The sequence below is a fragment of the Mirounga leonina genome, unplaced genomic scaffold (genome assembly GCF_011800145.1).
Source record: "Mirounga leonina isolate KUSES-001 unplaced genomic scaffold, KU_Mleo_1.0 Mir_195, whole genome shotgun sequence".
In the NCBI taxonomy this organism is placed as follows: Eukaryota; Metazoa; Chordata; class Mammalia; order Carnivora; family Phocidae; genus Mirounga; species Mirounga leonina.
This window is the reverse complement of record NW_023270490.1, coordinates 12,285,827-12,290,580: the sequence shown is the minus strand read 5'-3', so window position 1 is coordinate 12,290,580 and position 4,754 is coordinate 12,285,827. Positions and strand designations below refer to the sequence as shown.

The 4,754-nt window shown below is 52.7% G+C and overlaps 1 long non-coding RNA gene across 4 annotated transcripts in view; it reads right to left on the bottom strand.

Moving 5' to 3' along the window:
* Positions 1 to 4,537, bottom strand: part of LOC118024056 — a 6,693-nt gene extending 2,156 nt beyond the window's left edge. For 2 of the 4 annotated variants that reach the window (XR_004682987.1, XR_004682988.1), the window contains exon 1: positions 4,087 to 4,537. This is a non-coding gene — a long non-coding RNA (uncharacterized LOC118024056). The remainder of the gene's footprint in view (positions 1 to 4,086) is intronic. The other 2 variants (XR_004682990.1, XR_004682989.1) reach the window with 2 other exon arrangements.
* Positions 4,538 to 4,754: the final 217 nt, after the last annotated feature.

Genomic DNA, 4,754 nt, shown 5'->3' with positions numbered 1-4,754 from the left:
GGTGAGCACCCCAGTGAGCACCCTCAGGTGAACACCCCCAGGTGAGCACCCCAGGTGAGCACCCCCAGGCATGCCCCCCAACTTTCAGTACTCAGACTCCAGGGGGTTGGCTGTCCCCACTGCAGCACAGGAGGGGTGCATGCACAGGGACCAGCTGCCCAAGCAGACCTTGTGCGTCTCTTCCTTGCATGAGTAAAGCTGCTCTGTCAGCACTTGACTGTTTCACGTTTTCCTTGGCAACTCCAAGGCCAGGAGTGGGCAGAAGTGTTGGGACTCTTACCCCAGGTGGCTGGTGCTGTGAAGAGCTTTGCTCTCTTCCACTTGGCAGGGGTCCTCCCCTGGGATTGGGAACCAGAGCTGGTGTTCTGCAGGACACTTGCAATCTTTGGCGTCCGTTGGCTTGTTCATGTGTCATGCCAATCTCTGTGGTCACATGGCCACCTCCCCTTTTTGTGTATCTATCTCTGTGGGACACCAGTCCTTGGATTGGGGCCCCCCTAATCCAATATGACCTCATTTTAGCTAATTATACCTGCAACAACCCTATTTCCAAATAAGGTTCATTCTGAGTTACTGGGAATTGAGATGTCAACGTTATCTTTGGGGGACATGATTCAACCAAAACCAGAAGCTGTAGATATGTAGTTCATAGCTTTATTTTTTTAAAGTAATCTCTACATGCAGCATGGGACTTGAACTTAGAACCCTGAGTTCAAGAGTCGCAGGCTCCACTGACTGGGTCAGTCAGGTGCCCCAGTATAATTAACTTTAAAGCATTCATGCATTTATTGGTGTATTTTAGCGAGTGCTTACTACATGTGCCCCTCACTCTAGAGAATGTTGCTGATTTGAAAGCATAGCTCCTGCCCCGTGAGCACCCCTGGTGAGCACCCCAGTGAGCACCCTCAGGTGAACGCCCCCAGGTTCAATAAGTGCACAGTAACTTGAGTTTTCAAGGCACTTTATAATGTTTTTAATCTCCAAAATGTCCACTATGAGGAAAACAGGGTAGACATTATTTTTATGACATTAATATTTCTTTCTGGTTATACATGTAATATATGCTCACTGAATCACTGCAAAGTGCAAAGAAAGAAAACCTCGATCCACCAAAACTCCTTTCCTGCAGAGAGGATTTGCCCCATCAGCAGTGTTGAGGGAAGCCAACATTCAAACCTCTGAGAACTACACATCGTAACAGGTTAGCACTTGTCCACGTCATAAGCATGGCTTCAGTGGCTGTGTGGTCAGCTGTCATCTCTTTTATGGATGTACTGGGGCTTTTGAGAAAACTTCACCAACTTTTTGGTTTCATAAACTTTTTGCTTATGTGGATTATATAGATTGACAGTTACCACATTAGGAATTAAAACTCAGGAATTTAAAAAATAGCAATTCATTTAAAATGATACACCCATTACATGTTGATATAACATTTTTAAAAAATATTTTATTTATTTATTTGAGAGAGAGGGAGAGAGCATGAGCGGGGAGGAGAGGAAGCCCGACATGGGGCTCGCTCCCAGGATCCTTAGTCATGACCTGAGCTGAAGGCAGATGCTTCACCGACTGAGCCACCCAGGTGCCCCATAACATTTTGAAAGGAAAAATAATATCATGTGTCAACTATACTCATGTAAAAAAAATCAGTGCAAATCATAATCCCATTTAAAAAAAAACCCTTATTTTTAGATCTGTAAGATGTGATGGAAAATGACAGAATAATGGAAAAGTAAAATGAAATAAAAGTATAAAAGATGTAAAGTAAAAGCAAAGTGGAAAAACAACAGTAAAATCAAAGTCTCTAGGATATCAACTGGACCCTGAAAAAGTAGATTTGATTTCAGTGACCTGGTGAAAACATGTATGATATCATGGCACAAACATCTAATAAAAATGCTTAAAAAATAAAATAAAATAAAAATGTTTGCTTAAAAAAAAACAACAGGGGCGCCTGGGTGGCTCAGTCCGTTAAACGGCTGCTTTCCGCTCAGGTCATGATCCTGGGGTCTTGGGATCGAGCCCCGCGTCTGGCTTCCTGCTCGGCGGAGAGCCTGTTTCTCCCTCTCCATCTGCCTGTCACTTTGCCTACTTGTGCTCTCTCTCTGTCAAATAAATAAATAAAATCTTTAAAAAAAAACAAAAAAACAAAAAAAAAAACAGGGGCACCTGGGTGGCTCAGACGGTTAAGCGTCTGTCTTCGGCTCAGGTCATGATCCCAGGGTCCTGGGTTAGAGTCCCACATCGCTGAGCGTGGAGCCTGCTTCTCCTTCTCCCTCTGCCTGCCACTACCCCTGCTTGTGCGCTCTCTCCTGTCAAATAAAAAAGAATCTAAAAAAAAACCCACAAAAAAACAAAACCAGGGGCGTCTGGGTGGCTCAGTCAGTTGGGCGTCTGCCTTTGGCTCAGGTCATGATCCCAGGATTCTGGGATGGAGCCCCGCATTGGGCTCCCTGCTCAGTGGGGAGTCTGCTTCTCCCTCTCCCTCTGTCTGCTGTTTCCCCTGCTTGTGCTCTCCCTCTCTCTGTCAAATAAAATAAAATAAAAAAATAAATAACCACCACCAAAATGAGTGACCTCTTCTTAGGAAAAAAAGTGAGAATGGATGAAGCAGATGAAAAAAATCTGGCCTCAGATCCATAGTTGAAGGAAGGTGTGTATTAACAGACTGTTCTTTAATATTAGATCAAAGCTTGATGGGGGCACTTTCTTAAAAGGTGGTGGCAACGTGAATCTGAGATCATGCCAATGAGCCTTTCATACTCTTCCATCAGGGCACTGTCTCGAGCTTCTGCACACTTGCATCAGCCTGTGGCTCTGCAGCTCCTGGTGCGTGCGCAGTGTTCCGCTGCACACACTCGGGGGGGCCTGGGAACCTCACATGGGTGTTCCTGGGGAGAAATCACTCCTCTGGCCCCCAGTACAAACTGATCCATCCCGTCCCCAAGCAGAGCCCAGTGCTGGAACTTCGCTCTTTGGCAGACAGAAGAGGGGAGCACACGTTCCAAAGCTGGGCCTGAGGTCCTATGACACAAACAGGTGGAGGTCATGCAGCAGTGGAAACAGCGATGAGGCAGTCTGGGTGCCCGCAGACTCTGGGCTGGTTGTCACAGCGGCAGGCCGCTGATGCAGACACAGCTCCCCTGCCACACAGGCCTGGTCTCCGTCACCAGCATCCTTCTGAGCCTTGTCCCTTAGGCTACTGGCATCATCTCAAGAACATGAGATAAACGACAGACACAGATCCTGCACTGCCGTTCTTGTATTTACCAGGTAACAAAATAGCAGCTCCAACATAAGCTCAGCAGTTTAATCTTTTAAAAAAATATTTTATTTACTTATTTGAGAGAGACAGAGCGAGCACGAGTTGCGGGAGGGGCAGAGGGAGCGGCAGACTCCCCGCCGAGCAGGGAGCCCAACTCAGGGCTCCATCCCTGGACCCTGAGACCATGAGCTGAGCCAACGTCAGATGCTTAACGACTGAGCCACCCAGATGCCCCAACAGTTTACCCTTAAAAAGAATGATCATTTTCCATCGCCGGCTTAAGTGCACTCCAAATTACTGGAAACAGAATGAATTATAACATCACTGAAATGAAGTCGGCCTGAAAACCTCCCGTTTGGGAAAGGGTCTTCAGTATCTTCCTACTCAAGTACGAGCACAGGTTCATGGCTTGGTCCCCAACAGGTATCTGCTTCTTGCCCTCTCGGGGCCCTCACCGGGGGCACGCGCACACCGGGGCTGCACTTCCCCGGCTGCTCGCAGGAGAGGAATCCCACCCGCATCGGGAGAGCTCGGGCGCGCTGCCTTGTTCCGAGCTGGGCCGCGTCCGCCACCCTCTGGGCACCGCCCCCACTGCCCGCACCGGCCGGCCACGCACCACGCCCGATCCCGGGGTCCTCCCGGGGTCCTCGGCCCAGAGCTCAGCACAGGGCACATCACTGCCTGCGACCGCTGCCGCGGGGCGACCCCTGCGCTTTCCGATCCGGCCGCGGGGACGGCGGCAGCCGGCTCCCAAGTCCACGGTACCCGCGACAACCGAGGAATGCTCCCCCTCTCACGTCCCGGAAATGCAAGGCCTTTACCTGTCATTGAACGTAACTGAGAGGGGCGCGCGCGGCGCGGTGTCGCTCGGGGCCGCTCGGGGCCGCTCGGGGCTCCGTGCCGGCTGCGGAGCGGAGTCTGAATGCGAACCAGCTGGACGTAAAGGAGCGCGCGCCGCCAGCGGCCAGGACCCCGGCCAGGCTGGGGAGGTTCGGCTCGGACCGCTCCAGGCCCCTTCCAAGGGCCGCCACAAGAAATAAAGCCGCTCCTGGCAGGATTCGGGCCAGACCAGCTGCTCTCCGGGAGCCTGTCTCCGGACAAGCGGACCTACATCTGGTTTCCGCCACTTACTGTTCACGCACGTCCTCCCCCGCCCCGTCCTCCGAGGAGTCTCCCTGCACAAGCTTCCAGCGCGGCTGCTCCACGTCGGGCAGCAGAGCGGCCGGAAGCCGCGCGTGCCCGGCGGGCGGGGCCGGCGAAGGCGCCGCCGCGCCCGCCCGCGCCACGCCCCTGCCCCACGCACGCGCGCCGGGGCCCGCCGGGCCTTATTTCTCGGCGCAGCACGCCCTCCCACCGAGCGCCAAATAAGTCTCCGGGCCCGCCCCCGCCCTGCGTGCGCGGCCCCGCCGCCTGCGTCACTAGGAAGCGCGCGCCCGGGTTGCCGCCGCCGCCGCCGCCGCCGCCGCCGAATCCCCAACAAGGAGCGGAG